This window comes from Cupressus sempervirens, chromosome 8 (genome assembly GCF_028749045.1).
Source record: "Cupressus sempervirens isolate cs-2001-9-10 chromosome 8, ASM2874904v1, whole genome shotgun sequence".
In the NCBI taxonomy this organism is placed as follows: domain Eukaryota; kingdom Viridiplantae; phylum Streptophyta; class Pinopsida; order Cupressales; family Cupressaceae; genus Cupressus; species Cupressus sempervirens.
This window is the reverse complement of record NC_143125.1, coordinates 40,137,434-40,164,491: the sequence shown is the minus strand read 5'-3', so window position 1 is coordinate 40,164,491 and position 27,058 is coordinate 40,137,434. Positions and strand designations below refer to the sequence as shown.

The 27,058-nt window shown below is 35.3% G+C and overlaps 1 protein-coding gene across 8 annotated transcripts in view; it reads left to right on the top strand.

The window, feature by feature from the left end:
• Positions 1 to 8,270: 8,270 nt before the first annotated feature.
• Positions 8,271 to 27,058, top strand: part of MED21 (mediator 21) — a 76,584-nt gene continuing 57,796 nt past the window's right edge. For 6 of the 8 annotated variants that reach the window (XR_016355336.1, XM_089796732.1, XM_089796730.1 and 3 more), the window contains exons 1-2: positions 8,271 to 8,477; positions 18,947 to 19,245. The gene's annotated coding sequence lies outside the window, so the exon portion shown is untranslated. The remainder of the gene's footprint in view (positions 8,478 to 18,946; positions 19,246 to 27,058) is intronic. The other 2 variants (XM_089796733.1, XM_089796729.1) reach the window with 1 other exon arrangement.

Genomic DNA, 27,058 nt, shown 5'->3' with positions numbered 1-27,058 from the left:
GGTGACATTCTAATGGAATGTTCTAAAGTCCTCTAATAAGGCTCACTCCTAATAGGGTGATTGAAATCCTTTAACCAGGTCACATTTAATAGGGTTGGCCTTAAATAAGGCATCACTTCAGAAGAGAGAAATTGGGTAGCATGTTTTTGATTAGGTAAAACAGGTTTTACAGGGATCTTGAAACCCAAAGTTTTATAGCAAAAAGAGCGAGATCAAACAAACTAACAAACCAAAAATTGCCACTAAAGGCCGGAGACAAAAGAAGGCCCAAAGCCAAAGAACAAAGGCCAGAGTCAGAAAAGAAAAGCCAAGCGAACAGGCTAGTGGCCATCCTTGTCCATGGCCTGCTGGGTTTCTGCAGCATCATTGTCCTTCTGACTGGCCACACCCTCCTGAATCCTGGTAGGAGTGTTCATCTGGTTCCCTTGATTCACCTGGTCGTTGGCCTCTTTCTAAAATTCATCCTAGTTGAATCCTTGCTCTGTGTTCTACTTTGCATCCCTATCAAGGCCAGTTATAGTCAGATAGTCCCCCATATTGACAATATTCTCATTCAAGGTGTGAAGGTGTCCACTATCTGTTTGGTGATTATCTAGTGGACAGAATCTAGCCTTTGGACCTTCTGCTCGAGCTGGGTGAATCTGTCATCCTGATGGTCTCTGGAGTCCTAACCTTTGTCTTTCTCCTAGCTACCCACATGGTCATTGCTTCCTCTAGCTTCTTAGTCCTTGTCAGTACCCTGGTTGTTGGGCTGGTTGTTCCTAGTTTTTTTCCAAATTGGGTTTCCACATAAAATCCTTGTGTCAAATTGCGTGAATGAGTTTGTAGCATTTCATGTTTACATTTTCGCAAAGTTATTTTGACCTAAGACAATGACCTACTAAATTAAGGTATTGGATGATCTAATGGATGCATGTATAATATGGTTTTATGGATATGAATTTGTTAAGCACTAAAAAATTTGATTTGTACATTTGGACCTTGGATAATTGATTCACCCCCTCCCCCCCCTCAATTATTCTAAAGAATTCCAATATCAAGTAGACTTATTTTATATAAAAATGGGGGTTTTGATGCCTTCTAAATCCAACCGTGAGGTTTGTTTGGCCTCAAAGTGTTAGAGACCCCCTAATTTCATAGAAAATACCTGAACAATGTCATATCTATTCCTTTAAACCCTTGTTCTTATTTTTCTTCAAACAAGAACATGTAGCCATAAGCAAGGCTCTAATACCATGTAGAATTTGATGATGAACAAATTCATAGATCCCTGGATATCTTGGATGCAAATAACCTATTACAAGGAAGAAATAAAGGCAGAGAAAGAAGGATTTTCTCGATAAAACAAGAAGATTGAATTTACTTGTGCAAAACAGAGTGAATAAATTTACAATTGATCAATTCTTATGAAGGAGATCGAAAACCTAATAGGGAAACCCTAAGAGGTAAACGACATTTAATAATTATTAATTAATTATTCAATGAAAATGCAAGGTGCATAAATTGAAATCTTAGGAAGGGAGTAAAGGTAATTTAATAAATGAAATTAAATTAACCTTTTACTCTAACAATCATCAGTGGCATCATTTGTTGTTAAAAACCTCTGATCACAATTAAAGATGGAGTTATAACCCGTCTACTATGATTTTGGAGGTTGTGCAAACACATAGGTTCTATTAATGACTATTGCAATTTATTCTTGCTGCAAATTGGATTTGTTAAGCATCTTAAGGTTGATTGCTCATTATAATTTCAATTTATATGCAATAATCATCAATATATTTAGAATTGCTTGATTGACTAATCAGTTTTCAAATTGGGCTTGCATAGTAGCTATAGATTCTTTAATCTAATATTGTTTCCACTTGTATTTTATGTGCAAAAAAGAACACCATAAAACACAAAAGTAAACATCATAGCAGAATCGTGAGCCAAGTGTTTGACGAAATTGTCAAACTATTGAATAGTGAAGATAATTGATGTTATTTGAAGCTATAACCAAGTAGGGTTATTGCAGAATCACTACTAATGAAACACAAGTCAATGAGTTTGACTAAAAAACTACATAGTTAAATCCTGATAGAAAATCACAAATTGACTTGCTAGATTTTGCAAATGGGGTTGCAATTGAATGAGTTTAACCATAGAGGAAACTTCGTAGTTAAGCACGCTCGAGATGGAGTAGTACTAGGACGGGTGACCTCTTGGGAAGTCTCAATGCTTCACCTTCGTAGGCATCACCTAGAATCAATGAGTGCGAAGTGTTCCATTTATTCTCATGAGAGATGGATTCTTGTGAATTTGTACTCATGAAACACGAGTCAATCAATTTGTCTCAAAAACTACACACTTAAATCTTGATAGTAAAAATATAGAGAAATATTTATTTGCAAGATTAATGTTTTAGAGGATATTCTTCAACAGTAAAAAAAAAAAAAGACACAAAACAAAACAAAACTCCAATGAATATTAGTTGTCTTAAAAAAACTTTTTACTTTTACACGAAGTCTCTACAATTGACATATGCAGAAAATGATGATTATGTCCAATGAAGTGATGAAACAAAAGAAGCTTGATTATTCCTCTCTTAGAAAAACAAAGCATTTTATCAAAAATGAAAAATTATAAGGCTCGTGGCTTATAAGTGATTTTGGAACAAAATGAATTCAATAATTCTTCTCTTGAAAAAATAATAACTTGATTTCATTGAAAATGAAAATTTTAGAACACACATAACTTGTGAAGACAAAAAGACAAATATTTAAGTTACATCAAATATAATAAAAGATTTTGACAATGCAATACACATATTTTCTATGAAACACTGAATCAATCTACACAAGAGAACAATAATAATAATATTAGTTCCTGCCGTAGGCAGGATACTATAGCATCTAGTAGATGTCCATTTCTTTTTTATTTTGAACCAATGAAATAAATTTTTTTTTTCAAAACACTATTTAATTATAATGTTTCTACACCGAATAGTTGTTTTTTTATTTTTAAAAATTTCTAATTCTTATTACTTCATTTGATCATACAGTGAACAATCAATGTTCAAGATTTTTTAAAAGTTTGTAGTTGATCAAACAATGAAACATTTGTATTAAATTTTATTGTGCTGATGTATTGAACAATGATAGCTATTATTGTCAAATCTAAAAAATTCTGAAAAAGCAGAGATATTATTGCCAAATCTTACCAAATCTGAAAGAGTTAGGAAAAACTTTACAAATTTGTACTAAAACCCAAGATATTTGCTACGGTTGATCTATGATCAATGTTAACATTTAATGTGGTTTTCAGAACATAACTATCTCCATTAAATGTGCATTAGCCATTGGGATTTTTAATTCCACAATCTAGAATATTCACATACTTATACAGTCTCCTCTCTTCTTAGATATTTGCTACGGTTGATCTATGATCAATGTTAAAATTTAATGTAGTAAATCTTGTGGAGATTGACTCTCGTAGGACCACAAAAAAGATTTTTAGGCGGGCTCTTGCTATTTGCAAGAACAACAATGTGGGTATTATGTTTTCTTCAGTTTCTTGTTAAAATTTTCTTATTGGAAAGATGTTATATTGTTTATGATCCAGTTTTGTTATTCAAGACTAAAAGATGAATCTACGAGATATATCTTTGCTCTGAGCTTGAATTAATATCTCTTATTCTTTGTTTAAAAATCTACAAGATATCTTGGATTGAGTTATACAGTCTTTTCTTTTAAAAAGAGATTTTAGACCAGTTATGAATGTTCTGTAATTCAGTATAAGAGAATAAATCTATATCTATTTGATCTTTGTTTTTCTTATTAAAATTGTACGATGTGTAAGTCAATTTCATTATTTAATATAAGAGTATTAATATATGTTTCGCTTAGTGTTAAAACTCTTTCTTTTCCAAGATGTTTATATTGTCTATGAGGGAGAATGGATCTATGCTAACATCTCTTTAACTGAGCTTGTACTAAGCACCTTCTTTATATCTTGTAAATTTTTTTTTTTCTTTCTAAAGTTTTATATAATTTAGCAAATCAATTCTACTATTTCACAACGATCTTATATTGATGCCACTCCCACTTAACTTATATCTCTTCTACTTCTTCTTAAGGACTCTTTTCGAAAGATTTGTAACATGCACAAATTTATTTTGTCATTCAATATGAAAAATTGATCAATATGGGTATCTCTTCCATTTCTTGTTTAAAAGATTTTCTTTCATAAGATTATGAATCATTTAGAAGTCTGTTTTATCAATCGATATGAAAGAATAAATCTATGCTGATATTTCGGTATGAACCAATGAATCTATACAAATATAGTTCAACAGAATTGTACTGATATCTCTTGGACTAAGAATCTGCTAATAGCTATAGCATTTGTTATGTTGTAAAATAATGAGAATCTGTGGGGCTTTGAAGTTCAGCTGGAAGCAGAAAGAGAGGTAATTGCTGGAGAGGCAAAGGAGAGGTTGTGTCATGCTGCAGATAAGCTTGGAGCTGATTTTCTGGTTTTGGGTAGTCACGGTCATAGCTTTTTCAAGAGGTAAAACATTTGTCTACAAGCTGAAACGTTTGTAGTATACAAAGTGCATTCTGATTATGATTTGTTTGTTTTATTTTCCTTCTAATTAATTGAGCAAGAGAAATGAGAAAACTTTGTGATTGATTCAAACATAAGTGAAGTGCAGGGTGATTCTAGGAAGCGTGACTGACTACTGTACTCGGAATGCGAACTGCCTTGTTATTGTGGTGAATAGCAAGGTCTGTAATGACATTTTGTGAAACAAAAACTAAGGAATCTGTATTTAGGGAACATATGTAACAAGGTAATGAAATGCACACTTACAACTGCAGAGGAGAGCTTGTGCTATGGCAATTGGAGTAGTATTTGCATCTACTCCCCCATTTTCTTGCAAGTACCCACAGAGTTGTACATATCTATAAATAATAATATGGAGAGTTATTTATTAAAAATAAAATTTAAATACATCATAGATTGTAAAATTAAAATATTATAATGTATAAATTTCTTGTTCACTTTGAACAAGTGAAATATAGGGAATGGTAGTTGGGAGAAGTGCTTAGAGATAGAGATCTTTTCAAAGTGGTCTCAAGTAATAATTGAAGGGTATTCATTATGTTAAAGATTACTTGCTGTTGTTTTTCATGAAATCAATATTTATATTTGTGAGGATCTTCCAGGATTTTTGAAAAATATTTCAAGGTTTCTAACGTATTATGCATTTCTCTTCTCTCTCTAGCCCAAACACTAAACAAGTTACTGAAACCAAAACCATGTTTCATGAAGGGAGTGTCACGGGGATCTAAGATGTAATTCTTGCACCCCATCATTTCAGGGAAAAGGAGATGTGCTGGACATGTTTTGTTTTGTTTTCTTTGAAGTGTTGGGAATGATGTGGGGATATTGACCTTTTATTACTAATTAGGAGTCAAATACTACATGAAGGATACACAACAGAAAATGCCAACCCCCAAGCTGATGTTCGTTGTGATAGTTTCAGTTTTCAATTGTTATCAATTTTCTAACACATATAATGGATGCAAGATGTGTGGTAGAACACACACAAGTGAAATATATTCTCCTTTTCTATTCACTTTTCTACTTCTTTGCAAACAATTATTTTATATGCTGCCAAGAAAGCTAGCATCAAAATTCATTTTTAATTCTGGTATTTGATTCATCATCCAATTCAGCCAAAGTTTAGTTGAGCTTCCATTTGCTAATAGTTGATTTTGATATCTTACTTACCTAGCCTATCCTTGGTTAGTTTATGATCATGTTTCATTTTGTGATTACATATTTTTCTTTGTTACCCATTCACAGCTTCCAGGCCTAGAGGCTGAAGTAGATTCATTCGGAAGCTGATTCGAATCTAGATGCCCTACAAATGCTCACAGGAAGTGAATGGAGAGAACTTAGATGCTCATAGGAAGTGCATCCAAGGCATCCGGGTGCCCCGTATTTGCTTCCTCTCAGCATGCATAGGGCATCTGGAAGCCTCCATGAGAATCTGTGCACCCAAACGTCAATTTTGACATTTTTCGGGAAAAACTTCTTAAGAGCACTTTATAACATGCACTTTATATCATTTATTTATCATTTCTTGATTTAACATTGAATCATGAACTCAGTATTGATTTTGTAATTGTAATGATTTTCTTTTGCATTAGAATCGTGAACATAAATGCATATGAAATGGCTTATTTAATATTTATCAGATATCTTGATCAATTGTGAAGTATCATACTTTCGAATGATTTTATTTTGTATATTTCTTGCATTTCTTTACATATACATATAAACACATCTAAAAACATCCTAAATCCTCCCAAAAAATTGCACATCCGCGCACCTAGTTCACACATCCACATCTACACCCGAATCGACAACTTAGATATTTTGAGGTTGACTTTCGCTGTGCAACCAACTTAGATATTTTGAGGTGTCTAAATTTATTCTCTGAAACAAGGAAGAGTATAAACACTATCTTCACAACCTTTTCAAAGAAAAAACCACACCCAGAACACACATAGTTGCATTTGCATGAAAAGTCCAACAAATATCATAACTAGTTTCTAAGTGTCAAATAGTGGCAGTAGTTGGAGTCCTAAAATTAATATGAAAAAGAGAAATTTATCTCTTAGGGTCTAATTGTTTAGATATTTTGACATACATATGCAATTTTCTTTTCTCTTCGATGAATCACCGTGTTCTTTAAAATGATTTTCCTGTCGTTGTGGCTATTATGCATTTTCATAGTTTATATCTATGTCTTGGACAATCTGAATTTTATATTTACAGCTAACCTTACCTTCATGAGCTGCACATTTCATCATGAGCTGCACATTTCATTGTCTATGATTATTTTTAGCATACAAAATTCCTAAACCTCTGATTTTCATGGTCATGATCATCTCACAAATTTTTTAAATGGAAATTCATTTAATATCAAAAAAGTTAAAATCATGCCATACAAAGATCAAATTTGTCAATAAAATTAAAGTCCACTTCATAAAACCCATATTAGAATGCATGTCAACCAGGCCCAATACCTTGGCCATAGATGCAATTTATTAAGAACTTCCACAGTATGAACGATTAAAGTAAAAATGATCCTTTAAGACCATTTGAAGTCAATTATTAGCACATTAAAACCAGTACCATACAAAGAAAAATAGATTTCTACATTTGCAGAATTACAACAAACTCAATCCCATATACTTTCAAACTTCCATGCTTCTGAACTTGTATATAAATCTTTATTTAAGCACTATTTAAAATTGTTCTATTCAACAATTTTAGAATATAAACTGGATACATCTTTTCATTGCTTTAGTTTGGTATAGTTGACATTTAGACATCTCAAATAAAATCTCTGACATCTTAGCAGAATTTGAATAGCTCTACTATCGAAAGACTATGAAGTCTACTTTTTGCATCTGCTATAGTACTGACTATTAATTATTATTAGATTCGCTGCAACATCAATGATAATTACCCATTTTTGTTTTTGCTATTAACAAACCTTAAACAATTGTAAGCTTCAAAGATAATTTTAGAATGAACTTGACCGAGTTTGAGTTCTTATTAATTACAAGGTTCATAAAATTGGGTTAATATATTATTAAAGAAGTATTTTTATATGATGCTATTCTTTTCTTGTGCTTTCTACGCCATTTCTTCAAAAACATTTTAATATAATCAACTCCATTACATAACATAACAAATTATTGTCAAGATTTTCAAAGAATTTTTGTCAACAGCAACCTTTCAAAACAATGATAGATGGTTTCCTCTTTATATTTTTAAAATTTTATGCAGATGCAATTACCTTGTTACCATGTATAGTGACTCTGCTGCTACGTTTTAAACAGATTGATCAATGATACATATCAAAATTCACATATACATCTACACTCTTACACTCTGGTTTCTTGAAAGGAATTTGAATATCTCAAAATTTGTTTGCACAAAATAAAAAATTTAATTGATGAAATATAAAGATGTCAAAACCAAGTTACTATTATTTTACTTCAAATTTCTACAATTCAAATATGCACATAAATAGCCTGACTACTACAATAACAATGGCAAGAACTAGACGCTATGCGTCCTTGTTGATCTATATATAATTCAGTTTCATTTCTTTGGACTTATTTAAAAAAAAAAAACCAAAAATCTTCTAACATATTACAGAAAGAATGCCTTGCTTATAACCATCGCACCTTCATGATACAAGTGCTGCTTAGTCTTTTTTAACGGGGGCACGGGCCACCGGGATCTGACGCTGCGGACGGAAACAGATTTGGCGACCCTGTCTACCGCTTCCGACCTCAACTCCAATTTGTTGGCATCATTTGCAGGGTGTGTTTGGCCTGTTTCGAGATGAGGGCACTGCAACCACAAGCTACTTCCCACCATTAGGGTAGCTGATGTGGCTCCCATAGGTCTGTTTCTCCATCCTCTTGCTCTGCCTTTGATCGCCCTTCTTGTTCGCAGAAAATAACGGATCTCTGTTCTTTGCAAGTCCTGCGACAGGTGTCTTTGAAACTCTCGGACTCTGTTGGACACCTTTCAGACATGTTTTTCATGTTTGTTCTCTATTCCTGAATGATTTTTAGCATTCTAGTATGAATGTCTGCAGTGTCTCCTGGGTTTGGATAGCCAAACAGTTCTATGTGGGCAAGAACTGGAGTTTTTGTAAACCGTTTGTATTATCCAGGTTCATGATTTTATTTGATGAATCATATAAAATTTGTGTTTGAACTGTTTTGGTTGTTCTTTTGTGGCCCAATATGCCATCTCGCATTCTTACTCTGCTGTAGACATCTCATGCCACACTGGAAGACTCTCTGATAAGGTAGGCAAACTGTTTGACATAACAGCTCAGAGAAACGCAGTAGAGGGTACCCAACTTCCGTATCACTGTGCAAATGAGTATGTAATTGATTTTAAGAGAAATTTACCCATTGTTAAAATGCTTTGCTCAATAACTTTAGATATTACATGGGATCATTGAAGATGAGCGAAGAAACCTTTTGGCGAACAATATAAGATATCTCATCTCTGTATCTCTATATAATTCAAGCTTGCAATATGGCTTCACCAAAAATTATTAATATGAAAGACTCTGTTAAAATCTTTGGAACGGAAACTGAATGTTTGTAGAAGCGCTTGAGAGAATAGTTGAGGGGCTTCTTCATGTTGCGATAAAGGTTGATTTCGAGGAATATTTAATAGGGATAGGTGAGAAGCGTGTGGAAGAATTAGTCCTGCAGTGTAAGAACCTGCTTTCATGAGTCTCTATCATCATCTGATACAACAACTTTGAGCTCTCCGTGTGATGTTGTATTGTAGAGAAGTACCAATCTTCCGTCATGCAATTTTACAGCATCTATACCTGTTTTGAAACAAGTCCACTGGATATTTTGCGAGGCAGAGTGTTGAGGTTCAAGGATAGCCATTAAAAAGAAAGAAAAATAAATTCTTTTTGAAGAAATATTAACATTGTTTTTTTTGCTTTTAATAATATAAAAGGAAAGCAATAGTAGATCCACTTAAATTATAGTTGACCTGCAAATTTATTTCTTAAAATTGAAGATGGATTGGATGTAAGTTTTGAGTGCATATTTGGTTACATCAGAGCTTAATTTATGCATGCCACAAAATTCAGAAAGATTGTATAAAGATATTTTTAAAATCTATATTGTCATCAATTATATTAACCATAACGACATTAAAAAAAAAGGAAATTTACAAACACTGTTCAGATTCATGTAGTGAAATTCAAACCAAATGTCTTGTATGCATCCCTGCTTCTTCAATGTATGCAAACTGTTCATATTGTTACAGCCATAACCAATACTCTTCTAAATATACACACATAGAAAGGAGCTGTGAAAATATGGATATATATAGATTGAAATGGAAGATACATGATACAATCATAAATTAAAAGTGCAAATTTGTCTACTTATTTAGTACTGCTAATCATGAATTAGAAAATATTAATAAGGATACCTTATAAATATTCTCCGAAATATAGAGAACTGAAGAAGCACGGGTTGTTAATTTTGGGGAGTATATTGCAAACCATTTCTTCTTTTGATTAGTTTTCCATCTCCTCTCTAAAAAAGACTCTGTCCACAACCCGAAGATAGTTTTTCACTTGCAGTATTCAGTTTTGTGCAAATTGTGAATAATGGCCTACATAATGTTATTATCAGAGACACGATCTGTGTCAGAGGCAAGATGAGATAGGCTCAATCCAAAAGAGTCCATAGTTTTCAGAAAAGGAAAACATGGAAGTGTAGGTTGCAGAAACCTTGGAACTGTAAAAGCAGTCAAAGAATTGGAACGGATACCAACTCAAATATTTCCAGTTTGTTGACGAGGGAGAATTCGTAGACGTTAAGGAGCATGCATGTTGCCATTTGTAAAGGTTTGCTTCACTCCTTTTCATACCAACCTTAGTACAAAAGGAATATGGACAAATTATCATTTTTTTTTGCATTATATCAACATTTGAGAATACCAGTTCTATTTTCCATGTGACCACCTACCTATTGGACCTGTTATTTGTAATGTTCCCAAGCTTTAGTTAGCCTTCACGTTCTCCAAAGTCTAAGTGGAGGATAAGAAAAACTAAAGTCATTCAATTAAAATTAAAATGTGACTTTGTATTAATAGCTTCTAGGGTATGTATTAATTATTGGAAGGACGGAAGCTTCTCCTGATTTAATTAATTATTGTCAGGGAGGAATTTCTAGGGTATGCATTAATTATTGGAAGGAGGAAGCTTTTAGCTCTTGCAATTAATTAATGTTTAGTTCCTTCTAGAAGGATGAAGAAAAGGATAAATAGGGCTGAAAGTCTCATTGCTGATCATCGGATGATTATAACTTGGATTTGATAAGAGCTTGGATGTGTGAATCACACTCCCTTCTTTTGGCAATAGAGGACGTTCATTCTCTGTTGTAACATTCTAGACATCATTCCCTTAGGGTTTGGCCTTTGGAATACATCTCTTTGTACTTGATTGCAGCATTTTTAGAATTAATATAATTTCAGCAGTTGGTTCAGCTTTTGGGCATTCTTGGGTGTCCATTACAGTGGTATCAGAGCTATAAGTCCTGCCATCCTGTGGAGATCTTCAACATTTATGTTTGAGCATGCGACAAGGGATTTATAATTTTCGCAATACCAGAGCAAGACAAAGTAGGAGTTCGGACTTGCTTAACGAACGGGATAGTTCGTTTGTGCAGAGGGACATACAATCCAGTCATACAGACACAGAGGAGACATTCTTTGAACAAGACAGCAACATGGGTGATCGAGATGATAGAACTACCAGTTCCGACCAAGAAAATGTAATATTCAGGTTACTGGGTACATTAGAGGAGCAAAATAGGTGAATGGATACGATGTTAAAGCTAATGGCTAGATAGATGGGCATCAATATTAATCCAGGTGATGCCAACAATTGGAACAACAATAATAGGGGTAATGATAATGGAGGCCGAGACAACATTAATGGTAATAATGGACATGACAACAATGGAAATGAGGCTGATAACTTTAGACATGTTGCACGGCAAACTCGAACAACTAGCTCGAGACCTCTTCTACCCACCTTTCCACCCAGAGAACCAGTTCAACCGATTAATGAACCACAGATTTTAGAGTTACATGATCAGTTTAGGAGGGATTGGGAGGCCAGTGGGCCAGAGTTTTAGGCGGATATCTCTCTTAGAGATTACTTGGACTTGAGCATGAGACACATGCCCAGATCAGGAGGGCGAAGTCAAAACTTTGAGTTGAGAAAAAAAGTGGGGAAACTTTCTTTACCTTATTATGATGCTTCAGGGAAGATGACCGCACGAGCTTGGGTGCAGAAGATGGATACATACTTGCAGCTGAATCTTATATATCTGAAGAGGAGGCTATAAAGTATGCAGCTATTCACTTGGATGGACCAGCACATGAGTGGTGGCACCATGGCATGGTAACCTTGGGACATAATCAGATAACATCTTATGAGGAGTTCACTGAAAAGCTCATAGAGAGATTTGATACTAGGGATCCTGAATTACAGTTTAAGGAGCTGGCACAACTCAAGCAATGGGGATCAGTTGAAACATATATCAGTGAGTTTCAGAGGTTAGCTGTGTTGGTCATAGATATTTCAGAGAGGAGGTTAGTAGTATTGTTTATGGATGGATTCTCAGAACCCTTGCGAGATTGGGTCAAGGGACATGACCCAGGTACGTTGCAGGAGGCCACTAAAAAGGCTCGTGACTTAGCCCCTTCTTCATTTAGGAGCAGATTTCAGCACAAGGATTCTTATATGAAAAAGGACAAGGAGAAGGACAAAAAACCTTTTCACAAGGTTGCTCAGCCCAAAAGAGATAAGTTGGATAATGACACCTTGAATGATTTAAGAAAGAAAAAGTTATGTTTTCATTGTCGAGAGCCTTGGGATTTATCTCATAAGTGTCCTCTCAAGGCTAAGGCAAATCAAATGGAGTATTTCTCAGCAAAAGAGTCACAGTCAGAGAGAGAGGATCAACACTTAGATTCAGATGAGGATAGCACTATAGAGGAGAGCAGCATTCCTGAGGATGAGAAGTCATTAGCACGATTAACGGGGGCTCATAAGGCAATCACATTTAAGGTCAGAGGTACTATCCAAGGGCAGAAAGTGATCTCACTCATTGACACTGGGGCTACACATAATTTTATAGATGCACAATTTGTAGCCAAGAGAGGTCTACAAACTGAGGAGCACGCTAGATTTAGAGTTATGGTAGCTAATGGTGAAAAAATATTATGCACTCAGAAGATATCTAATCTTCATATCAAGTTTGGAGATGGCTATGAGTTGGAAGATGAGTTCAATGTGGTAGACATGGAAGACTATGATATCATCCTTGGCATGGTATGGATGGCCTCACTAGTAGAGTCCACACTTAACCTAGCAAAATTGGAGATGAAGTTTTAGCATGAGGGAAGAACTGTGGTACTTAGAGGACTTTCAAATGGGAGTTGCAGAGTAGTTTCCCTGAGGAGAATTCAAAATTTTTTTCGGCATAGTAACATAGAGTGGGCAGCAGAATGCTTCACTATGCCAACTTCACAAGAGCCATAGGTGAAGAGTCATCCACCAGAGATTCAGGAGATACTTGACAGGCACACTAAGGTATTTGGCAAGATTCCTCATGGGGTTCCTCCTAACAGAGGGATAGAACGTGTTATTGAGCTTGAAGAGGGAGCCAAACCAGTCATGATTACTCCCTATCGTCATCCTAAGAAACATAAGGATGAGATAGAGAAGGCAATTAAGGAGTTGTTGGAAATAGGGCATATTAGGCCTAGTAAGAGTCCCTTTGCTTCAGCAGTAGATTTGGTACAAAAGAAGGATGGGACAATGCGCATGTGCATTGATTATAGGGCATTAAACATGAAGACCATTAAAAACAGATATCCCATCCCACGAATAGATGAGCTAATTGATGAGTTACATGGTGCATGCTTTTTTACAAAGATTGATCTATGGTCAGGGTATCATCAGATCAGGATGAGGGAGGAGGACATTGTAAAGACAGCTTTTCGGTGTCACTATGGCCACTTCGAGTTTTTGGTTATGCCATTTGGGCTAACCAATGCCCCTGCTACATTCCAGAATTGCATGAATCAGGTATTTAGGGAGCAACTTAGGAGATTTGTTTTGATTTTCTTTGATGACATTTTAGTTTTTAGTAAGACTTGGGAGGAGCATTTACAACATCTTGAGATGGTGTTGTCTACTTTGGAAAAAGAATCATTGTATGCCAAGGAGTCTAAGTGTGAGTTTGGGATGACTGAGCTACTATATCTTGGACATATTATCAGTGTAGAGGGAGTTCGGGTAGATCCTGAAAAGATTAGGGCTATTGTTGATTGGCCTACTCCAACAAATCTTATAGAGCTTAAGGGATTCCTTGGTCTCTGTGGATTTTATAGGAGATTTGTTAAAAGATTTTCACAGCTCGCTACACCCTTGACAGACCTTACCAGGAAAGGGGCCTTCACATGGACAGAGGCAGCTCAGAGAAGCTTTGATCATTTCAAGAAGGTGATGTCATCCTGTCCAGTACTAGCTCTACTAGATTTCACAAAGCCATTTGAGCTTCATTGTGATGCATTAGGAGATGGGATCGGAGCGGTCTTGATGCAGGAGAAGCATCCCATTGTTTTTGAGAGCAGGAAGCTTTGTGGAGTGGAGAGAAGCTATTCCATATATGATCGGGAGATGTTGGCTATAATGCATGCATTGGCTAAGTTTAGGTCCTACCTAGTTGGGGGAAAGTTTGTTATCAAAACCGATCACAACAGCATCAAATACTTCATGAACCAACGTGATTTGAATGATAGACAACATAAGTGGATCACGGAGTTGCAGGCTTATGACTTTGACATTGAGTTTGTCAAAGGTAAGAAGAATGTGGTTGCAGATGCCTTATCCAGGAGACCTCATATTTGTGCTCTAGCTGAGATTACAGGAGTTTGGAGAAATAAGATCACAGAGGAATATGCGAGGGACACTTGGGCTTCTAGAGTAATTGTAGGCACCATACATGATGATCGCTATGTAGTGATGGATGGGTTGATAAAGTTTCAGGACAGGATATATTTGATTCTTTCATCACAATTTAAGGAAGTAATACTGAAGGCATTTCATGATGCACCTACAGCTGGACATCTAGGGGTCTTTAAGACCTACAGGCAGATCCGTGAAAGGTTCACATGGAAAGGGCTCAAGGATGATGTTCAAAAAAATGTCAGGGAGTGTACAATTTGCCAGCAGAATAAGGGAGAGCACACATATCTTGCAGGGTTGTTACAACCTTTGCCCATTCCAAATAGGAAATGGGAAAGTATTTCCATGGACTTCATCACCGGGTTACCACGAGTATAAGGGAAAGATTGCATCTATGTGATAGTTGACCGACTGACGAAGTTTGCTCACTTCTTTGCTATTCCATCCACTTATACAGCAGCACAGGTGGCTGATCTTTTCTTTAGAGAGATATTCAGATTACATGGGCTACCTACTTTCATTGTTAGTGATAGGGATAGTAAATTCATGAGCACTTTTTGGCAAGAGCTGTTTAGGTTGTGTGGTACTGAACTTACACCTAACACTAGTTATCATCCACAGACAGATGGGCAGACAGAAATTGTGAATAAATGGGTGGAAGGATATCTAAGGAATTATGTGACTACACAACAGAGGGCTTGGGTCAAATGGTTACATATAGGAGAGTATTGTTATAACACCACTTATCATATGTCCATTAAGATGACTCCATTCATGGCACTGTATGGTTATGAAGCACCTAGTTTCATGGATCTAGTTTTGGGAGATAGTGGAGTGCCCAAAGCAAAAAACTTCTTGCAGGATAGTCAGGATATTTTGAGGGTGCTCAAGGAGAATATACAGCAAGCCCAAAATCAACAAAAATTGTATGCTGACCAGCACCCGATAGAGCGTAGTTTTGAAGTTGGGGATATGGTTTACCTGAGGCTACAACCATATAGACAGTCATCACTCAAGAAAAGTGGAGCAGAGAAGTTGAAGCCTAGGTTTTATGGCCCCTACGAAGTGATCCGCAAGGTGGGTGAGGTTGCTTATGAGATAGAGCTTCCAGAGAATAGTCGGGTGCATAATGTGTTTCATGTGTCAAGGCTTAAGAAAGCCATCAGACAAAGAGTTGTGCCTTCAGCAGAATTATCACCATTAGATGAGGAGGGAAAGCTTGTATTAATTCTTGAGGCTATTCTGGATACTGGGGAAAGGACTCTGCGAAGTAGGTTGATTAAAGAATATTTAGTCAAATGGAAATATCTGCCAGAGGAAGATGCTACTTGGGAGAGTGAGCAGGTGCTACAGCAAATAGGACTAAGATTGCTTGAGGGAGAGCAATTTCAAGGGGGGCGGAACTGTAATGTTCCCAAGCTTTAGTTAGCCTTCACGTTCTCCAAAGTCTAAGTGGAGGATACGAAAAATTAAAGTCATTCAATTAAAATTAAAAGGTGACTTTGTATTAATAGCTTCTAGGGTATGTATTAATTATTGGAAGGATGGAAGCTTCTCGTGATTTAATTAATTATTGCCAAGGAGGAATTTCTAGGGTATGCATTAATTATTGGAAGGAGGAAGCTTCTAGCTCTTGCAATTAATTAATGTTTAGTTCTTTCCAGAAGGATGAAAAAAAGGATAAATAGGGCTGAAAGTCTCATTGCTGATCATCGGATGATTATAACTTGCATTTGATAAGAGCTTGGATGTGTGAATCACACTCCCTTCTTTTGGCAATACAGGACGTTCATTCTCTGTCGTAACATTCTAGACGTCATTCCCTTAGGGTTTGGCCTTTGGAATACATCTCTTTGTACTTGATTGCAGCATTTTTAGAATTAATATAATTTCAGCAGTTGGTTCAGCTTTTGGGCATTCCTGGGTGTCCATTACATTATTGTTCTGCAAAGTGACATACTTGAGATAATGATGTCCAACGATGAGTGTATTTTTTACAATTGTGTAGTCCTTCCACAAGGTGCTTCTCAAAAAATTTTCCAGGTCTCATCTAGGAACTATATTGCATCAGTATGATCAGATTTTAATTTGAGAATTGTAGTTTCAAATATGGCATAATTGTGTAAGATCCCTTTATTCAGAAGTCTTATTGTGATTTTCAGCATGTATTAAGATTTTATAATTATATTTAAGAGCTAGTTACATTCAAACAAAAGCAGTGGAGCATCCATTTCTCTCCTTATACTTTTATAGGATTAAAATAGTGGTGACTTGTAATGGAAAGTGGAAAATTGATTATTAAATCTTAAAAAGTGGTAATAGAAAATCTTTATTGGGAAAGGGGTACTTTTTTTATGAATTTAAAATGCTCGTCTTATGTCAATTTTATTTTATTTTATTTTTAACATAGGTCAATTCTGAATTTAGTCAATGGATTGATGCCGTTCCCTTCTTTAATGGTGGTGACAGGTCTTCTGTCTTCTCTAACTACCTACCGTCCCATACCATCTTGATGAAATGTTATTATTTAATTGTCTTCACCTCTAGCAAGGCGCAATTCATTTCTTAATTTTTTTCTGATTCATATTGTTTTGTTCACTAAATGGCTTATTTGAATGTTTTGGGTGTTTAATCGCTCCAAATAGCTTGGAGCACAGTCCCACAGTTCTGTACAATATGTTTTGCCGGTGGTGTGTTCCTTAGATAGTCAGTGCTATCTTAAGATTATATAGACATTTAGGGATGTAAGTTATTTGCTATTCAAAATTTTGGATGCCCCAAATAACAAACAAAGTTGTAGCTTTTTTAAGCTTTTACCACCAGACGGAGTAAAACTGTAAAACCAATAATGCCTAGGTTAAGATTTGCTTCTGATACCGACTTGTCTCAGCTCGTCTATCCGTCCACAATGACATATAGCTGTGTTAGTGTCAGATCCTTCTGTTCAGATTTCTTATTAAGAAAATTTTCATTCTGTTTAGATTTTATGGTTGTGGTTATTTTTTTTATTGGATTGAAGAGAGTGATGACAAACAAGAATAGAATGGAGGCAACAAATTGGTTTTGATCTTAAAAAACTGAAAGAGAGCGCAATGGATCAAACATTATTGAGAAACAAATGTACATTGTTATGTGAGCAAGTTTAATACTGGAAATTTGTTTGCATTAATTTATTTTTTGAAGATCTGCAATACACATTTTACACTGATGCAATGTTATGCTATGGGAATAAAGGCTCCTTGTTGAAGAGTTTAGCTATAAATTACAATCATTCAGTTTTTCAGATTTTTTCTGCACTAAGCTTAAAAATTTAAAGATATATCCTAAATCTGAAGTACACAAGTCTCAGTGATTTGAATGTCAGATCTGTCTGAGTCAATAACTACATATTGTCCATGTTTGGTGGGATTAAAATTTTTGATTGCCCCAACAAAGAATTAAACATTGCAGTATGTAGGATCTTCGTTAGCATAAATCCACCTGAAAAGCTTTTTAACTGTGATTTTATTGAAGAGTACCCTTTTGCAGAGAATTACAACTATAATCCATGTAAACAGATTTCGTACATAACAGCATCTCTAGGCAAGTGATTTTTGATACTGAAAAGTTGTTTTCCAATCTTTTAGTCTGCCTCAGTCTACAAGAATAGCTAGGAAAGAAGCACGGTATGCAATCAATGTAGTCCTTTAATCAATCTTCATTGAGGCCAGAGGAAAGGATGAAAATGCCAGTACTTACATGGAGAAACATGAATAGTTTTGTATAGTAATTGGATTGTGATTGTCAACTTCTTAATAGACTCCCTGCTCGAAATATGCATACAGAGAGTATAAGAGCAGAATAATATATGACTATCGTTGTGGTTTAATAAAATGTAATTATTTATAAATTATAGGGGAAAAAGGCTTTTATTTTTATTTTTATTTATTTGGAATTCTGATAAGGATCGAAACCTCTGTTTTATTGTTATCTTAGCCACCTCACTCCTTCAATTTGCATAGCATTATGATGTTGTCTTACATTTCTCATGTGCCTTAATCAGCTTCCATGGTTGCATAATTTTCTCTTATGTATTTCCAAGTATACTGAAAAACCATTAAGAACACTTGTCCACCATGGTTTCACAATTCCCTTTTCTTGAGATGGTTTTATCAATGTGGGCTTAAGTATGATATCGTGAGTCAGCTTTCTTGGTTTCATAATTTTCTCTTATGTACTTCCTAGTGTACTATAAAAACATTCATAATGCTTCTACATTGTTATCTTGTATTCACTTTTGGAAGTCCATATGAATATGTCATGTGCCTTGATCCAGTTATATGGTTTCTCTATGAGCAGAAACATCAACGTCGACCTCACGTAACTATCAGCTATACCATTGCATCTATTCTCAGTGCAAGTGCCAGTGTTATGCTGTAGGGTAAAATGTCTTTGTGAGGGAAGGAGGAAGAAGTATTACCAGAGATAACCCAAATTTCAGAGAGGAAATTATCTGAAAAAAGAAAAAATAAACCTTGGTTGAGGGAGATGCTGAAAAAATAGAATTCGATTACGAAGGTATTTGTAGCAAGCTGTAGAAACTTGGAAGTTGAAACAACGGAGAAGAAGAGCTCGTGGAGGTAGCAGAACGAGTTTAGGTGAGATTGCATTGCTTCATCCTCAATGTTTTCTTCTGATTCTCTCTCTCGCCAAATTTATATTTTGCAGTTGTTTAGAGATTGATTGCCCTCGTTGAATGAATGCGCATTTTAGTTTCTATTTAGGTTTTTTATAGAGTTTGTTTGGTTTCTTGTTTTTGCCTGCTTTCACCAGAAAACTATCATTTCTTGATGCTCAGCCCAGTTTCAGTTGATGTTATTGTTGACTTGAATTTCTGGCTTGAGTGCGAAATAAAGTAAGTCTTTGGTCTCAATTTCTGCATCTAAATAATCAAACTCACCTTTAGTTTCATTTGAAACCTTTTTTATCCGAGTTGCCTCAATCCCTCCGTATGTATGATTTGCCATTTATATTTTTCCAGGGGAAAAGCTGCAGTATATATCAGAGTACATTGTAAAAATCTCTTTTAAAATATTCTCCATAAAAAGATTTTGAAACTTTAACTAATTTCGCGGTTAACCATTGGTGTTGTCCTCACAAAGGTATTTGAGAGGAATTTTCAGTTCACTTGAAACATCAGCCAAATTGAGAGGAATTTTCTGTTATGATTTCATTGTATGAAACTGTTAGAGTGGGGTTGCTGTTGCACCAAAAGACCAATCTATCAATGCTCGATACAACCACGCAACTTATAGTACACAGGAGGTGGTTTAGCCCTTGTCACAAATCCTGAGGGGAGCGCTGAACAAATTTCCAACAGAAACTGCATTACCTTGAGGCATTTATTTGAAAAGCCTTAAAGCCTCCACGAGAATTCCATTTTGTGGGCATCCATCAATCATCATATTTCATGATGCCACATTTTGTTGAGGCATTTGTCGAACAACTTACTTTCCTTCTCTGCAGGTTATTGCTTCTTGAGGTAATTTGTCAAACAGTTTGCATGCCTCGTATGTGCTCCCATGTTTTGCATGTATGTCTGTCAGGGCGGCTGCGACAATAGCCTTTGTAAAAAAAATGACTCTCTACTATGCTTGATGGACAGCCATACACTTTTAAATTTTTTGATTTAGCATAAGCAGCGAGAATGCTGGCAAATGTTGTTTCATCTGCTTTACAACTGCCAATTGTATCTGTTCAATAGTTTTGAAAGTCTTTTCAGCAATCTATTTTCTGCAAATCTCGCAAGCATTGCGTTCTGTACAATAAAGTCCTCATGGGACATTGTGTCAAACAGTTAGGCTGCACAATTGATGCCAACATTTAATATGCATATTGGAATTTCAACAATTGACAAACTTCATCTGTTCTTTAATGTCTTAATTGATGTATATTTGCTGTTTCAAAATGCCCATGCTGGCACAAGTGGGTAGGATGAGGTGTGGAATTTGGCTTACACCTGCCACTGACATTTATTTATAATTTTTGTAGGCCTCTTCCATAAATCCATCATCCCAATTAAACTTTATCTTCATAAAACTTTGGTGTTTTTAAGGGATCTGCAGTTGCTTTCAAGGATGTGCTGAGAGTAATGTTTTGACTAGTGATGGTGTAATTTACTTCTCATACTGACTTATCCTTTCAAGGTCTTCTTTGTCAATTATATGTTTGAGCACTTAAACTATTCAGAGATTCATAGAAAAATAGTTTAGAAATACAAGCACATACTAAATACGAAATGTCAAGGATATTTAGTGGTTGAGGATTCTTTTTATGTTGGAATATAATTCATTGTTTGTCTTATGTATTAATGATTGTGTAATCACATGTTGAGAGAATGGATCACTAAGAAATCCTTGGTTCTTTTAGGATTGTTACACTTCCTATTCATTCTATTTACACTATCAGAGAATCTCTAGCTGTTATTATGAAATTAATAATGATGCATGCAGTATTGCATAGATGTCAATGACATCTATCAATAATTATGCAATCAAAGAATGTAAATAAAAAGGTCGATACTGTGGTAGAATCAATGAGTTAATGTCATTCTTGCATCATTCTAGTAAATAATATTTTAGATTCCCATTTACTTTAAAACTTTTATTCACCCAACAACCTTGCCTCACCTAAAACCTTTTTATAGGGTGTCAAACCTTTGGAATTTAGATGAATGACTTTGTTTTCTTAATCTTTGGTATATGTCCAATATCAATGGGTGCTAGATTATTGTAATGTTTCTTTAATGGTCGTCTTAGTTAGTCATTAGTTTATTAGTAAGTTCCAATTGTTAGCCGACTGGATGGTTTCGGCGGTATTTTGTATTCTGTAGCTGACGGTCCGGCGATGTTTTTGTAGCCGACGGTCCGGCAATGTTTCTGTAGCCGATGGTCCGGCGGTGTTTCTGTAGCCGACGGTTCGGTGGTGTTTCTGTATTCTGTAGCGGACGGTCCGGCGGTAAATAGTTTGTAGCGGATAAAATAATTGTGGCCGACGGACTTCTTCGGGAAGGTTCGGCGGTAGTATTTATATCCCGTCTGGGATCATTGTAAATCATCATTCATCTACTATTGTGAATATAATTCTGCTGTTCATGTTCATCGGCTGTATGTGTTGATTTCTTTACCAGTACGGTAAACATTTGGCGCCGTTGCCGACTGGATGGTTCCGGCGGTAAATAGTTTGTAGCGGATAAAATAATTGTGGCCAACGGACTCCTTCGGGAAGGTTCGGCGGTAGTATTTATATCCTGTCTAGGATCATTGTAAATCATCATTCATCTACTATTGTGAATATAATTTTGCTGTTCATGTTCATCAGCTGTATGTGTTGATTTCTTTACCAGTATGGTAAACACCAATTTTTCTCTTTAGTTCATGATTGTTCAATGATAGAAACATTGTCTTTCTAAATCTATTTAAGGAGCTTTCATCTCCATTGTTCAATTCAAAATTGGTTTACCATAAAATGGTGTTAGATAGGGTTCGTTTGATAGGATTTCATAAAAATTGGCAAATTTTTAAAGAAAATTTTGAGACTTTTCTGATCTAGAATTTCTTTTTCCAGAGTTTTTTTTTCATAAAAAATAAAATAAAATGTGGAGGCGGTGCAGGAGCACCAACTAGTCAAACAGGGGTCAAAGGCACTTATGCAAGCAATTAGAGTAGGGGAAATGCAATAAGGTCCAATGTACCATTGATTCATATGATGTAATAATTTGAAGTAAAATGTAAGGCAATTTGAGCCAAAAATCTAGTTTAGGACCATTTAGGGATAATAGGTCAAGAATGGTCAAACTGGTCAAATAGGTAGTAACAAGTATGTATGGCTTTTTTTGAGTCCTAAGCATATGGAAGCGAATTTAATCAAATCTGGTTCATAGGACAAAAATGCAAAAAGTTGCACACGTCGTAAAAAAGTTGTAGATGCAACTTTTTGGAACCGATAGTCAAGTGGTTCAAAATTTGGTTAATGACTGTCATGGAGTCTATTTAAGCCTCAAGGGATTGAGGATATACATATTGATGTAAGTTTGCTTCAAAAAAAAAGGAGAATTCGGAGATTTACTTTTACTTAATTGTTTTTCTTTGTTTGTACGGATTGGCAAGGAGGATCATTACACATTTCCGGATAGGCCAATGAATTAGTTTTCTACTATTTTTGGTTTGGTCTTATTCTGATAGGTTTTGTGCAATCTAGAAGCAAAACACTATTGGGTGATCTGAAACCCAGATCTACCTAGGGTTTGTGTCTAAAATGAAGATTTGACCTATCATCCATCAGCCAAAAATTCTAAAATCCTGGGGCATGATAGGTTTTCCAAGTTGTTTGAACAGATGCCTAATGATGGGAACAAGCCCCAGGCCTGGCATCTCTATGTGACAGGCCTAGGATAATTGCAACAGAGAACAGAGAGCAAATCGAGTGTTGCAGTTGGATGATTAGGGTTTGAATACAACCCAAGTCGAAGTTGATGTTGATGCATTTGAGGGAAGGTTTCCCAAGTGCTGGTTTGGTCAAAAGAAGTGTTGGTGATTGGATTCCTTTGAAAGTGGAGGCCTAATTGTGCAATTAGGTCTGTGTGATTAGTAAGCATTATCCTTGTGATATTGCTATCAGGATTTAACTGTGTAATTTTGAGTCAAACTCATTGACCCATGTTTCATGAGTAGTGATTCAACATGAATCCATCTCTCATGAGAATAAATGGAACACTTAGCACTCATTGGATCTAGGTGATGCTCACAAGGGTGAAGCACCGGGACTTCTCGGGAGGTCACCCATCCCAGTACTACTCCAGCCTGAGTGCACTGAACTATGGAGTTTCCTCCATAGTGCGCTTAACTATGGAGTTTCCTCCATAATTAAACCCAAAACTTGCAACCCCATTTGCAAAACCTTCACCAAGTGTTGTGCCTTATGAACCAGTCATTAGAAAGCCCCTTAAGCTCATCAATTGATAAGTAGGAGATAATTTCCACAACAAGTCAAATTGTGATATTGCTATCAGGATTTAACTCAAAATTACACAGTTAAATCCTGATAGCAATATCACAATTTGACTTGCTGTGGAAATTATCTCCTACTTATCAAGCATTATCCTATTAGACAAGTTGATCAAGGGTTGGTTTTAAGACACGTCATAGAACTTCCAAAAAGTGTAACTGAGAAGGTAGTTTGTTTGGTGAAAGAATCAAGCATCTGAATGTTTTGGCCCAAATATTCGTTAGGCAGGGCTAGTAGGTGATTAGGCCTTCATTGAAGCAAGTACCCAAACAGATTGTGGGTAAGGGTTTGTTGATTCAAATAGAACCTAAATAGCCTAGCTAAGAAGGAACCCATCCAATTTGTGGTCTAGGGAGAGTAGAAGCCCAATTTGGTGTTCAAACCCTATATCCAAAGCCTTAAGGAGTAAGGGTCAGTAGAGGCAACCTGGGGGTAAGGTTGAGATCTTTTAGTGTCAAGGGCACTTTAGGAGTCTTGGGAGTCTGTAGAAAGAACGTTTTGAATGTCACTTTGTTGTTGGTAACAAATGAGAAACATGGTGAGTCAAGTTATGTCTCCACCCTTGGATATTGTGAATTAATAATAAATAAATAAATATTTAATAAATTGAAGCACAAATAATTATTATTAAACTAACTATTTTTTTAATATAACAATAGAAGAATATAATAAAGTATGATTTTGTGAATTAGGTTAATTTGATATTGTAATGAAGATTAGACTTGTCTGAATATTACAAAAATCTGGAGTAGAATCTGAAGATGGGACTACTACCAGTGTAAAGTGCTCAGAATTATCTTTCCAACGACATTTTGTTTGCCCAATTTTGACATCATATGCAAAAGTTATGGCAAGAAGCAAAATAGGCTAAATTTAGCTAATTGATAACTAGTAGACACAATTATTTTGATTTTATTTCCATAATTTTACTCATTGCATGCAAAATTCGACAATGACTTGATGATCTCTCAGGTCAAAGAATAAAGCCAACAAATATTTTTTCTGAAAAAACTATAGAAATAAGGTTATGGCCCAGTCTTGGTTTTTTATTTTTTTGGGTGCTATTTTTGCTTCTTATTTGCTTTTTTAATTTTCTTGCATAATTTGACAAATTTTGGCAAACTAAGAGCAACCTGAGCCAAGTTTTCTTCTCAATGTTGGATATCTCTGAATTTGGATAAGAACTTAGCAGATTTGGTGTTTTGATACTATGTTGGAGTTTTTTGTTCAACCTCACAAGTCCATGAATCACTTGCAAGCGAAAAGCCTGTCTTGTGGACTTCCCCCGACTGTCGCAGGGACACCTAGGAGTCTCTTGTGGCCTCTAGTTAGAAGCTCAAAACCCTAAAATTGCCCCTTGATCCCAAACTTAACCAACCATTCTTATTGTTTGAGGTTATTGCAATCATTGCCATGCTTTTTTATGTTTATTAGTTTTAACTTCACTTAGTAAGGCACATTTTATTTGCAAGTCATATACTTATTCTTGGTTTACTCCCAAAGTTCCAAAACTCTCCCCACCATTGTTAATGCTCAAATATAATGCAATCTTTGTCATGTTTTAAATGTTTATTAGCCTAAACTTTAAATAGTGTGGGAAAGTTTTCATTCACAATTCATATACTTATGCAAATTCTTATAACTAATTTTTATAATTACTATACGTATTTGTGCCACTCCTTCCTGCCCCATTGTGGCGGTTGCCTTGCCATCACCAAAACCTGTCCCAATGCCCCCTTTGTCTTGAAACTCTGTGGAACTTGGATATATAAAAAGTTAATAATTCCTATTCATTTAACCATGCTCACAAAGGTTTAATGTCTACAAAGAAATCTATAACAATGTTATTATATGAATGTATGAAATTTCTGTATAATTTACCAAGTCTCTTTATTTTTAACAGCTATCCCCTGCCATCCCTTAAAAAATGGCCAAAAAGTACCCTAGTACCAGAAACCCATCTAGACCTCCCCTACCATCCTTGTCTTGGAAGCTTGGGGGACCATAGGAAATATAAAAATAATCACTCATGATCTTAGCAATAAGATTCAGAGTATTGAAGGTGCTGAAAATTTCCTGGAACTTACAGAACCAACAAAATAATAAATGTCATATTATACTAGTTATTCACCAACACGATTGATTTCATTAATGTTCATTACTCATGAAAGTTGGTTGATCATGGATTTGCTTCAATATGTATTGACCTAACATTGAGAACTAAATTGTTGATCCTGACATTGAAACTAGAGGTATACTCGGCAATTCCAAAAACATTGCTATATGGGATTTTAGCTCAGATTATCATCATCTTCCACGATCACTTGTTAAGAGATTTCTTCTAGTAAAGAGCATTCATTTGGTAATGAGAATTCCAGCTGGTTTTGTAAAGTTTCTGCAAAATATCCTTGAACTGTATATAGACTGGAATCTGCCTTTTTTATCTCCTTATAGTTTGCTGAGAATAACTTCAGATGATAGCCTTTAATTGAATTAGAGATATAACTCAGAATTCTGTCTTCTATTTCTGCAATTCGAATGAGGGCAGTAATGACTAATGAGCAGACTTGTATTTGATCTTGTGTGCTCTTAGACTTCATCCTCACCCTCTATAAGTATAGGAGTCAAGGGACATGTCCTTTATATAAGGACATGTCTCTTCAACAAATCACTTGCCTAACCTCTAGAAGTCGATGACTTTCTAAGGGTAATTAATATTAATTACAAACACAAATAAATATTGTTAGATTAATACTAAAACATCCTCTCCAAGGATAGATGCCGATCTTGAAAAAGGAATAATGCAAAGACTTGTTCCTCTACTTATCATGCTATATTAGATTTGATCGATCTATTATCAGATCAGAATGATTAACAAGTTACAGATTTAATACTTCCTCTTAACTTGATAATCATACTGAGAGATATCATATCTAGCAACATCAATAAAGATGAACAAGCAAGAATTGATAATCTATATCTATCTGAATCCCCTTGGCATGTGGTATCATAGAACACATGATACAATGTCATATTACTGAACCTGCAGTGTGACAAATCACTGCTACTAGTGATAATAATATTGCAAAGAATACAATGTACAAGATAAGTCTGAAGAGTAATATAATTTATTCATTTATCCAAGTTGTGACTCATAGATATTGGTATTTCTATATCACAACTTGATCTTGAGTTTATGACCTACCAGAATACAGGATAAACCTGGAGAATAATTAAATTCTTCTTTTATCCAAATTGTGACTCATTGACATAGCAATGTCAATGTCACAATATGATCTTAAACTCATCTAGATCTTATAGTAGAACTCTATTGTTTAGCACATTATCTAAGAGATCATCATCTCTCATAATGTTTTTTATACAAGTGTTCATTATCTCAGAGAT